This window comes from Panthera leo, chromosome B1, assembly GCF_018350215.1.
Source record: "Panthera leo isolate Ple1 chromosome B1, P.leo_Ple1_pat1.1, whole genome shotgun sequence".
NCBI lineage: Eukaryota > Metazoa > Chordata > Mammalia > Carnivora > Felidae > Panthera > Panthera leo.
In genome coordinates, this window is record NC_056682.1 from 122596301 (window position 1) to 122609636 (window position 13336).

The 13336-nt window shown below is 41.0% G+C and overlaps 1 long non-coding RNA gene across 1 annotated transcript; it reads right to left on the reverse strand.

Annotated features, from left to right (window-relative positions):
* Window positions 1–9473: 9473 nt before the first annotated feature.
* Window positions 9474–12022, reverse strand: LOC122217065. The gene is made up of 3 exons (XR_006201276.1): window positions 11639–12022; window positions 10427–10508; window positions 9474–9537 (listed from the first exon to the last, which is right to left on the reverse strand). It is a non-coding gene; the product is annotated as an uncharacterized LOC122217065 (long non-coding RNA).
* Between the last annotated feature and the right edge of the window lie 1314 nt (window positions 12023–13336).

Here is a 13336-nt window from a genome sequence, read left to right on the forward strand (position 1 = left end):
TATGTCTTAGTTTGGGCTGCTTTAACACAAATAGCACAGGCTGGGTGGCTTAAACAAAAAACATGTGTTTCTCACAGTTCTAGAGGCTGAGAAGTCCAAGCTCAAGGTGCTAGCAAATTTAGTTGCCCGGTGAGTGCCTGTTTCCTGGTTCATAGCAGTCTTCTCTTTATCTTCACATGGTGGAAGGAGCAAGAGAGCTCTCTGGGGTCTCTTTTTAGGAGCACGCTAATCCCATTCATAGGGGCTCCACCTTCATGGCCCAATCATTGCCCGAAGGTCCCAGCTCCTAATACCATCACGTTGAGGGTTAGGATTTCAACGTATGATTTTGGGGAGGGGACACAAACATCCAGTCCATAACAAATATTAACACTAATTACTTAATAAGAAAGTATTATTCATATTCCCACTTCACATTTGAGGTGGCTGAGACAAGCAAAGCCCATAGTCCCATGATGGACAGATGCAGAGCAGGATTCCTGAGTGGGCACTCCAGAGCCCAATCCCTTAACCCCTGTGCCAGTCCATCCTGCATTTCTGCAATTCTGCACACTCTAGGTTGGGGCCTGAGGCTGTGGCTCTTTGTTGATGGAGGATAATATGTTGAAGAGGTAAAATACCAATCAAGGCTCCCAAACTGTTCAGTGGGCTGGAGGCTGCCTTACGATACTAACATGTGTATTGCACCACCTGTATGATGGGCACATTGCTCTCCATCCCCACACTTACCCTCCTCAGTGTGTATTCATTTTCTACCCATGATTTGACTGGCAAACACAAGATTGCTCGAGAGTATTGAGAAGAGGGAACTACACATTGTAAAATACCAAAGATGAGAGAAAGGTAATAAGCGCTAAGGGTGGGACACAGCTATGGTGGCACCTCGAGGTGAAGCCTCAGGCGGGCTCAGGTGAGCTGAAAGCCCCAGTTTAAGAGGGGCAGGAAGCAGGAACCGGTGCTTTCACCAATATTCTCTCATTTCTCCCTTGCCGTAACCTGTGAAGTGAATACCATTAAACTTATTTTAGAGATGGAGAAAATGAGGCTCAGAGAAGGTGAGTGATTTGGCAAAGGACACACAGTAATGGCAGAGCTGAGATCTAAATCCCATGCAGTTTCCATTTCGTGATACTGTCTCTTCAGTCTGGTCTACTCTAAATTTTTTCTTTAAAGTTGTTTGTTGTTGTTTATTTATTTTTGAGAGAGAGAGAGGGAGAGAAAATCCCAAGCAGGCTTTGAGCTGTCAGCACAGAACTGATGTGGGGCTTGAACTCAAACTGTGAGATCATGACCTGAGCTGAAACCAAGAATCAGATGCTCAACCAACTGAGCCACCCAGTCCCCCCATGGTCCACTCTAAATTTGATTGTACTTTACTTCTTAACTCTCAGATTAACAGCATATTTGCTAAGGTAGCAAATCTAACCCTAACAGTACTAAAACTTATTAAAACTTAGGTAGTTTGTTTTCAGTATGAACCTCAAATTGTGATGTACAGTGACCAAGTGTCTCACTCATGAACATAATCATGAACATAAAAGTCTAACATGATCAATTTCTTACATAGAAACATGTTTTCTGAACTGAGCCGCTACAAATTTTTTAATTTGTAGATTGAGAGCCAAGGCTACCTGAATCAGATGTCAGCGGGGCTTCCATACCCATTACTAGCCTCACAGACACACCCAAGAAGAAAGGACATAATAGGCAAAGAGGTCGATCAACTCATCTCCAATAGTAACAATTTCATAACTCATTATAATAGTTCAGCTTTTTAAAGGGTATCCATAATACTTCCTCTGGTTGCTAATTTTTTTTTTTTTTTTTTTTTTTTGGCAAGGAACAGAAACAGAGTTTCAAAACTACGGAACATTAAAGGGTGTGGATGGAAATTTCTCTCCAAGATTTATAATGAGGAGATAGGTACTCCACATAAATAATGAGTCCAGAGTTTTTGGAGTGAAATGAGGTCAGTCATTTGTAAAAGATAAGTCATTTCATACTTCAGCAGCTCTCTGGGCCTTTAAAAATGCAGTGCACAGCCACGAGTTAACGCTTGCACAGGGCCGTCTGTCTTTTAATCCAGCCTGAAAGTCAGCCCTGAAAGCAGTGCATTTAACAGGGGACATCAGTGGCTCAGGAACGTTCAGGAAAAGAAGAGAATCTGCTGACATGAGTGTTCAGGAAAAAGAGAGAATGCAAAAAGAGCCTTTCTGACTTTTTTATTTTTTGCAAACAGTGACCATGAAGGGAAAAGACAGGCCTGAGGAACAATGGGGGAGGGGAGTTACCAGCTCCTCAGAATATGGCTTCCGTGTTTGTATGACCCCAATCTGCTTTCAGAAGAACTCGTGAGGTTCTCCTGTACCCACAGTCGGCCTGAGTCACTAAGTACAACTTTCAGGAGTCATGTTTTGGGCCCTGGCTGTCATGGTCCTCACTCCTGAACTTCAAGACCTTAATTCTACCAAGCAGTTTCTTGGGAATGGGAATATTACACGGAGTAAGTGTAGAATGTGAAAAAAGCATGACTTAGCTCCGGAGAGTCTTACACTGAAATCCCTCCCCACTGCACCACTGACCAGCTGGGTGGCAATGGGTATGGCCTGGACTTGCTGAGCCTGAGCGTCCTCATCCACAAAGTTCACTAGACCAGCATTTGTTGAGCACCCATTCTGTGCCACTCAGCTGTTCTAGGTGCTGGGGACACAGTGCTGTCCTCATGGAGGGTTCCCTCCTGATCTCAAATCTTGACAAAAAGTTTCCTTGAAGAATTGTGAGGACTTGAACTCATGGTAGGGAGTTTCTGGAACATTGTAGGAGGGCTTAAAAGACATCAGCTCTTTTATTATGAGAAGTCGATACATTCTTGAGGGTCATTCCTGGATGCCATTCGATGGCCAGGGTCCCAGCAGACACTAGAGCATTCATACCAGATATGGAGCTTGGATGTCTCCTGCTTCCTGACGAGGCTATCATCTGCTCTGAAACTTTTACACTGTTGAGCTTTAGAACTAGGTTTTGCATGAAAAGTGACAAGCTGTGACTGCCTGAGGTGGGCTACTCAGAGTTGCATCCCTTGATCCAGGGGATCAGGTTCAAAGGCCAGCCAGTCCAGGGGCCCGGGTATAAATTACTGGTTCCAAAATTTCTTTTGTCCATCCGTTCTCAGGGACTCAGAGTTCATCCATCAATAATAGCCACTCTGTGCCAGGTGCTGGGCTTGCAGTTGGGGAACAGAAAGGACAAGGTAGATGTGACCCTGTCCTCTTAGAGCCTATTGTCTAATGGTGTGTGAATACATGCACACATATGTGGGATGGTACGGTGCAGGCATGCCGATGATAGGCACTAAAAAGGCTGGTTAGACACACAGACCTTGAGTCAGACTGCTTGGTTCAAATGCCTCCGTTTTCTCATCTGTAAGCTAGGATAACCTGATTGAATTATGGGAGGATTGAATGAGCTGATATATGTACGACTCCCTTAGAAAAGTTCCTGGTATATAGTAAATGCTGTGTGGATGATTACAACAGTGCTGAGTCTTGCCAAGGGGATTGTTGATGTAATCTATGGGATCAGGAGTGATCTAGGAGAGTGCCTTTTAAGCTGTGACCTGAAGGATGAGTAGAAGAGGGAGAACTGAGTGGTTTCTGTCCAGGTGGCAGGACTGGCAAGTGGTGGCATTAAGGGGCAACAATAGAATCAGTTTGGTTGGCGTTGTTCTGTGGAAATAGTGTTGTGAATTGAGTACCTTCTCTGTGCAGACAGTATGCTGGACATTGCACATTCAGAGATGGCTATCTCATCGTATCTCCCTTGAGGAGCTCAACACCCAGTGAGAGAAGAATGGTTGGTAAGGGAGCAAGTGCAATTGAGTGTTGAAGCACCAGGAGAGTAGTATGAACTGAAGGCTGAAGGTGCACAAAAGAGTGCTTCAGAGAAGGGCATTCATGCAGGCCAAGGGGCCAGTGAGGGCAAAGGCACAGAGGTGGGACACAGCAGACACATCTGAGGATTAGTGAGGAGTTTGGGATGATTGAAGCATGTGGTTCCAGGCAGTGGTGAGGTGGGTGAGGTAGAGATGGGGCTGGAGTGCAAGGCTGGCTTGTTCATGGGGGGGTCTTGGAAGCCAAGCCAAAAAGTGTGGATTTTATCCTGGAGAGAATTTAGAAAGAGCACTCTCATGGGGTGCCTGGGTGGCTCAGTTGGTTGATCATTTGACTCTTGATTTCAGCTCAGGTCATGATCTCAGGGGCTGGGATTGAGCCCCATGCTGGGCTGGGCTCTGTGCTGAGCATGGAGTCTGCTTAGGATTCTCTCTCTCCCTCTGCCCCTCTCCCTGCTAGTGCTCTTTCTCTCAGAGGAAAAAACAAAAAAGAGCACTCTCACCGCTATGTACAGAGATGAATTGGAGGCTAGTGAGACAGGAAACAGAGAGAGGAATCAGGAGACCGCTGCCAAAGCTCATGCAAGACCATGCAAAGTACCAAACACATGATAAGAGTGTGGAGTGAAGACGGGGTATGAAAGTCACGTGTATATCCTACAGGGCTTAGTAACTGGGTGGCTTAAGGGATGATGCTAGGTCCTGGTGGGGTGGCTGAGTGAATGGTGGATTACTCCACGTTATAGAGCCGGGACTCAGGAGCCAGAGGTGGGCTGGACAGGCACAGACCGAGAGAACATATACCTTCCAAAGGGCACAGCTGTGCTGAATTCCAGCAGACCACTAATTATTACTGTATTGGTTATCTATTGCTGTGTAACAGGTTACCCTAAAACTTGCTGTCTTAAGACAATAAATATATGCTTTCTCAAAAAATATATGTATTTTGTAGGCTAGGAATCCAGGTATGGTTTAGCTGGGTCCCCTGGCTCAGGGTCCCTCATAAGACAGCAAGCCAGGTGTCAGCTCTGTAAGTGAGCTCATCTTAAGGCTCAGCTGGCGGGGGAAGATACACTTCTGACTCCCGAACATATCTGTTGAAAGGTGTCAGGTCCTTCTTGGGTGTTGGCTGGAAGCATCAGTCCCTTGCCACAGAAGTCTCTCCTTAGGGCAGCTCACAACTTGCAAGCCAGCTTTCTTCCACAGCAAGCGAAGAAGAAAGAGAGAACAAGGTGGAAGTGAGTATTTTTGCACCTAATCTAAGAAGTGACATTCTATCATTGTTGCTATACTCTCTTCATTACAAGTGAGCCACCAGGTCCAGGCCACACTCAAGGGGTAGGGGTTTCACGGGGACTTGCATACCAGGGAGTGAGGATCATTGGGTATCATCTTAGAGGCAGCACTATGATATTTCCTTTGCGGGAGCACCACCCAGTATTGCTAGTGCCTGATTTACCAAGGAAAGTTGGAAAGTCAAATCTTTATGGGAATCTTCTAAGTTTTGATTAAATTTTTTTACATGTATTTATTTTTGGCTGACAGAGAGAGACAGAGCACAAGTGGGGAGGGGCAGAGAGAGAGAGAGAGGGGGAGACACAGAATCCGAAGCAGGCTCCAGGCTCTGAGGTGTCAGCACAGAGCCTGACGCGAGGCTCGAACTCACAAACTGTAAGATCGTGACCGGAGTCGAAGTCAGACGCTTAGCTGACGGAGCCACCCAGGCGCCCCTAAATTCTGATTAATTTAAGAAAAATAATTAAATTAAGAAATTTAAATTAACTTAAGAAAAAACATTTAATGCTGCTAGTCAAGTAAAATGTATTTCTCAAGCATGACCCATAGGACATCATTGTGAAACCTTCTTTATAGAGACCACAGTAGGAGCCTGATTGGAAGGGAAGGAAAAGGTTAGGATATTTTCCATATCCTTTTATTTGGAAAACCAACTCATTGATAAAGTGGTGGGAGCTCGAGAAGTACAGATGCCAATCATATGATCCAGAAAACTATTCATATGAATTCCATAGTCATATTGGTAAAAATGACTTGTTTTCATTAAAGGCAAGCCTTTGATCTCTGATCTGACAGCTGCACGTCTATATAAAATGAGACACTTTGACATCCACAGCTCTGATCTCAATTGGACGGGTGGTTTCTCACACACTAATGGAATAAAAGACAATTGAGCATTATTAGATAGGAGAGAATGTCCTCACACACAGGAAAACAGCTTTTTCCCTTGAAAAAACATGATAAAGAACAGAAAATGACTGGCAGAATCAGAGCTTTCCAAATGTCAGAAGAGCTGTTTCAGCTACACTCTGGCCTCTGTTGGGGAAGATTAGGATAGTTTTTAGACAGATATTGAACATACCTTAGCGTTAGCAGATTCAGGGAGGAATTTGCTGGCAAAAGAAGCCTGCTCTTGAGGACGTCAAAAAGCTGAGACGCAGCCTGGATGCAGTTTGTATCGAAACTAAGCAAATTCCATGGTTAAGCCTAATTTATACATACTCACTGAAAAGTGAGTAAGCAGGAAAAGTTAGTAAGTAAGTTAGTAAGCAGGAGAATGTTCGTGTAAAACCTTTCTTGCTCCTTCATTTGGCAAATAGTTGTGGAGTTCACACATATGCTAGATGCTGGGAAACCTGTGGGGAAGGTAGCTAAGGTCACTTTGCCCCAGTGCTTTATAGACTAGAGGACAAGACAGATATTAATCAAATAATGAGAATAAACTCTGATGCATATTGCGTCAGAGGAAGTAGAGCCTCTAGGGAGCCTCACCCCAAGGTGACCTAACTCAAGCCAGTGACTTGGGGAAGGTACCCAGGGATCCACAAGATGAGTAAGACTTTGCCAGTTCAGGGTGGGTGAGTATGTATGGATACTTTAGGCTGTTTATTATTTAAGTGGCAATGTATAGGAACCATTTTTCACATATTTAAAATGCAGCATTCGATTTTCCCTTCATCATCCATATTATCATAGTACATATTGAAAAAAGTTAGCTCACATTAGTAGTAGAACCATAAAGTAGAAAATAAACATTTCTTAGAATACCAATAATAGTGGTCTCTTGTGCCCAAAATGCAAATGTGATGTTTTCATTTCACTTCTCTTGTCATATAAGAGAAACTATTTAAAACCAAATGATGAGAACAGATGACAGGCGAGGTTGTGGAGAAACCTCACACAATTGCTGCTAGTGGAATATAAAATGGTGTAGACACTTTGGAAATGAACCTGGAAGTTCCTCAAATGGTTACACTTAAGTTACCATATGACCAAGCAATCCCACTCTTAGGTATGTACACGAGAGAAATGAAAAGGTCCACACAAAAAACTTACACATAAATGTTTATTCATAATATTCATAACAGCCAAAGGTAGAAATAACCCAAATGTCCATCAATTGACAAATGGATCATCAAATGTGGTATATCTATACAATGGAATATTATTTGGCCATAAAAAGGAATGACTTACTGATACATGCTATAGCATGCATAAACCTGGAAAACCCTATGCTAAGTGAAATAAGCCAGACACAAAACACCATATTATATGATTTCATTTTTTAAAAATGTTTATTTATTTTTGAGAGACAGAGAGAGTGAGCATGAGTGGGAAAGAAGCAGAGAACAAGGGAGACAGAGAATCCCAAACAGACTCTGTGCTGCCCACAGCACAGCCTGTCATGGGGCTCGATCTCACAAACTGTGAGATCATGACCTGAGCTGACAGGAGTCAGATGCTCAACCAGCTGAGCCACCCAGGCATCCCTCATTTATATGAAATGTCTAGAATAGGCAAATCTATAGACTAAAAGTAGACTCGTAGTTGTTTAGGGCTAGAGGAGAAATAGGAAGATGGGGGTTCATAGCTAATAGGTGCTAAGTTTCCCTCTGATATAATGAAAATGTTCTAAAATGGACTGTGGTGATGGTTGCTCATATCTGTGAGCCAGATAAAAAGCCATTGAATTATACTTTTTAGATGGGTGACTTTTATAGTATGTGAATTTTATCTCAATAAAGACATTATGGAATAAAAGGGAAAAAAGAACACATTCCAGGCGCCTCCCGCTCTGGGTGATGAAGCCAGTCAACATGGGTACATGTGGAGTTTGGCTCGTGGTGCTGAAGCACAGCCCTGCTCCTCCCTGTGAAAATCCTTTGGCCTCTGCTTCTTTTTCTTCTATTCATGTTTTCCTTCTTCCTCAATGAGCAGCAGGAATACTTAAATGTCATTTCCCCCTCTTCAAATCTTTATCCACTAGCCTCTGGTAATGTATTAGTAGTGCAATATCTCTAATTTGGTTTGGAATTGTGATGTCTTACCCTTCTATACTATAACCTAATAACCTCATTTTCAAATTTCTGCCACTGTTATTAGCCATCCCCACGTATTTACATTTTAGCCTTTTCCCCATGGCTTTAACTTTGCTATCTCTCCATTATTAATCTACAGGATTCAGCTCCGTGCAATGGCTGATAACTCATCAGCAAGCCATGATTACATTAGCTCTCCTCTCCAGAGGCCCAGAGAAGGGATTGAGGTCAGACATGACTGATCTGATGATCCCGACTGAGCCAGTGACAGCAAACACTTTAGATGTCAGAAAAGCTGTTTGGTGAAAATTAATATTGGTGTTTATACATAGACATGATCTAAGAGTGTTAAGTAAAAAAAAAAAAAAAATTTTTTTTAATTTACAAAACCATACAAATATTTAGCCAGCTATCCTGTCCCTATATTTAATACAATAAAATTAAAAATTTTACATCTGGCTTGTTCAGCAATCTTGGCAAGTAACTGCAAGTTAGAGAATCCAAATGTCATAAATGTTTGGTTTTTTAATGTATCCCATTTGTGGCCTCAGATTTACCTTTCTACTAATGTAATATGTAGCTTAATATTAAATTGTTTGCATTCTATAAACACACACGAGATTGGTGGTGGGAAGTCAGCCAAGAGTAAATGAGGAGTTCGTGGGAAAATCTACTTACTTTCAAAATTTTGCTGGAGCTAATTTGCAAAGAGAATAACCCACATGTGGATTATTGAGGGTTAGTTGTGTAATCCCCAAAGAGCAAAACACTGGATAATGATTCCTATTGAGAGACATTTACTGCCAGTGTCTGTGTTTCAAGGATTTTACATATGTTATCCCAAATTCCTACAATAAATTTACAGGGTAGATATTATTATTCACATTTTTTAGATGAGGAAACTGAGGCTTACGGAGCCAAGACTTGATTGGCCTGGGCTCACCTACCACATGACATTGTCTTGTATTTATTCATTCACTCATTCATTCATTCATTCACTCATTCATTCATTCATTCATTCATTTCTTCAGTCATTATTGCAGGGTACAAAGAACTCCTTTGACTGTGGGATAGCACCAGTGGGTAACAATTAACTAAACCATTCAAAGAAAGAAAGAGTTAGAGATTCGTGTCTTGATTGTAAATAGTTTTAATGGCAAAGCATAAAAGGGAAGGATTACATAGCAGAGGCCAACATCTATGTAAAAAAACAATCATTTTCCAAAATCAAAGATCTCTAGTCAATAGGTGACAGCCTGCCAGAAGATCTCAGTCGGGCCTCTCCATGCACGCCGTGCTGCTTTAGATGTTAGTCTAAAAAGAGTGATTTTTCTTTGATATGTAAAGTTCAAAGGAGCTTTGTTGGACTGGAGTTTACTTACTTGCAAGTTGAAGAATAGCACATAGGTAAAAGAATTTTGGGTTGACCGGTAATCTGTGGTCCCCACCCAAATTGCAAATATTTGGGCAAAATCAGGAAAGCACAAAATGACAAAATAGCAATGAAGGGAAATGGACTGTGCAGGAATCTGGAAATGGACTTTGATGCCCTTTGGCTTTATTGTAAAATCAGTAGTTTAAATCAAGCCAAGACAAATAGTAGCCAAAATAGTAGTATTTTATCTCTTTATCTCATGTGCAGGCTAGATAGCCACTCAACTCATACAAAAACACAACCATCAGAGTTCTTTTTTTTTTTTATTTGACTATAGTTGACACACAATGCTACGTTAGTTGTTAAGTATACAACATAGGGATTCAACTTCTCTGTGCTTTATGCTGTTCTCACCGCAAGTGTGGCTATCATCTGTCACCATACAACTCTATTATGATACCATTGAGTATATTTCCTAAGAGGTAACTTTCATTCCCAGACTTACTCATTCCATAAGTGGAAGTCTGTATCTCCTGCTCCCCTTTGCCCATTTTTCTCAACCCCTTACCCCTTCCCTCTGGCAACCATCAGTTTGTTCTCTGTCTTTACAGGTCTGATTGTGCTTTTTCTTTGTTTATTCATTTGTTTTTTAGATTCTATGTATGAGTGAAATCACTTGTCTTTCTCCACTTGACTTACTTCACTTAGCATAATGCTCTATAGGTCCATCCATGTGGTCACACATGGTTATCCAGGTGAGCCCAATCTAATCACATGATCCCTGAAAAGTAAAGAACCTTTGCTAGCCATGGCCAGAAAGCAATATACCTGTAGAAGAGATGCTGTAATGCTGGTCTTAACGATGGAGGAAAGTGGCCAGGAGCCAATGAATGTGGGTAGCCCCTTGGATCTGGAAAAGGCAAGGAAACAAATTCTTCTCTAGAGCCTCCGGAAAGGAAAATAACTCTCCTGACACCTTGATTTTAGCCCAGTGAGATCCATATGGGACTTCTGACATGCATAACTGTAGAGATAATACATCTGTGCTGTTTAAAGCCACAAATTAGTGATAGTTTATTGCAACAGCAGGAAAAAATGAACACGGGAGAGAACAAATCAAGGCAGTCAGAGACTCTGACCCCTTTGTCAGCACATATTTACACCCCATAGCTCCATGGTTAAAGTTGGAGCAAGACACTTCTTGGTTAGGAAGAACATCTAAGTAATCTCTAACTTCTTAGACTGATGTCAAAATCTGTTGAAGTGCTTGTTACTCCTATTGATTTATTAGATTGTTTCTTTGTTTTTATACTCACTAAAAAAATAGATTGCATGTTAATGTCTTTGAAATTTATTTCTTTGTGCCTTTCCTTTATCCAAAGATCAATAGTGCAATTTAATTATTAATCAAAAGAGAACTCCTTTTATTATAAAGACATCTACCGAATAGCCCAGGGCTATTCTTACCCTAACACTGATTTACTTGGACCAAAGAATCCAAACCAAACAGAATTCACTGGGTCCACAAACTAATATTATCATTATCATCTTTATGACAAATACAGACTTAGCCATTTTCCAATTTATTACTGCTATTGCTAAAAACAAACCTTGTGTGTTTTCCATTATAAACATGCTAAAATAATTTGGTCTGAGGTCCACATGAAAATAAGGTACAAAGCAATAGCTCAAATTAACTTTCAGGTTAGGTCCTTATAGCACAGATTTCTCTGGATTGAAAAAAAAAACAAAGTTCTCTGACCTCCTCAGTTAAATAAATCAGGTTGACATTATCTTGTCTTTGAAGATCATTATCTATCCTTTCTATTATACATAAAATACGGAGAAAATGCTTATATTTTGCATTTATAGCTCATTATTTCCATGCACACTACCACTTTCCAACTCTTCTAACAATTCCTCTCATTTTCCCACTCTCTATTTTATCACAGCCTGCCATTGCTCCGGAAAGATTGTCTAAACATTATTCTCTGCTGCCAAAGTACAAATGATCAAAAATTAAATATCTAAAGAACATACCTGTGATGAGGCTTAGATCATTCATTTTGCACTGTGAAAGGCAGGTCACCATGAAGCAAATGGAACTTAAGCTTCAAGACCCCTTTCATGGAGGGGTCCTCTCATGCACAGGCTCCTTCTAGGACCCAGGGAAGGATCCTGACATGTTTACACAATTCTAGATTTTGGTGAACTTTGTAAAAGCAAAATTCTTTCATGGCAATTGGTTAAGCCATTCTCTTTCCATTTTGACTTCCCATGTATTGTAATGCAGTCAATGATGTTACTGTGGACACCAGTATTTCAGCGATCTCGTTAAGGGAAGTTGAGTTAGGGGCATACTAAGTTCTGGTTTACTGGGATGTATTTGTGAAAGCCACAGTCACCGCCTTATATAGCTAAGCTATTACTTACTGACCCAGTACAGAAATGACTCCCAGATACTCTTCCTGCTCTTGAGCCAACTTACCCGGCATTATGACTTCAAAGACCAGGGTCAGAGGTCATGTCAGGATAAGAATGTGTCCTGCAACACCTAACACTGGAAGTGTGTGGGGAGAGAAACAAGGTTTGCAGTGATCAGAGCCAGAAGCAATTCTGTGGAAAATTCCTCCAAGCATCAGATGTGTAAAATCATAAGCAGAGGATTCAGTTATCATCAATGCCTCATCAAGGCAGAAATTCTCTCCTGTCAGCAATATATTTGATGATACATCATATATAATTATAAACTCGAAATACATTTTAATGGAAATCACCTAAAATAGATTTTATTAGAATTCCCATGTTTCTGGCTCAATCCTGTGGCAGCGAGTTACATCTATGTGTGAAGTTAAATGTTTTATGCAACCCATCTATCAATAATGAAACACAAATTTTGACCAACCATGCCAGAGGAAGACAACTAATTTTTTTTTCTCTATGTAGAAAGCCATGTTACAAAATTGATGTCCTAGGAAGAGATGATCGAAGAATATGCAGCCAAAATATGTAAGAAAAAAATCATAAAGGGATGTGAGATAATTAAAACAAGAATGTTATATATTTCTAGACTTAGGGGCATTTGTAGTGTTTATCATCTTTCTAATATTTGTAATTTGTTTTACTTTCTTTCTATTTTAAATAAATGCTAACTTTTATTCCCTAATTTTGTATTTATAATTTTATTCTTAGAGAAGATTAGATAAACGTCAAGCCCCACAAAAGCTAGATCCACTCCTGCATCCAGTTATCATTGATTACCCCAATTTGGCAACCTATGATGGAGACCTTTATTGTTCATTGAAGGCCTTTGGTTTGTTTGATTATCATTTGTATCTAAACCCACAGGGAAAATGAGAAAAAACAAACTAACGAAACGTTGTGATAGGTTTGTTTGATTATCATTTGTATCTAAACCCACAGGGAAAATGAGAAAAAACAAACTAACGAAAGGTCGTGATACTTCTGAGAGCAAGGTTTACATCTTGAGGCAAGTGTTGAACAAACATGAATGACCACCAAAGTCTCCTTTCTTTCAGGGGAATCCAGAGTAAGAAGCACGTCTGTATTAGTTTGCTCAGGCTGTCATAACAAAGAACCACAGAATGGGTGATTGAAACAACAGAAATATATTGTTGCAGAGTTCTGGAGACTAGATGTCTGAGATCACCCTGTGGGCAGGGTTACTCCATCTGAGGGCTGTGAGGGATCATCTGTCCATGCCTGTCTGCCAGCTTC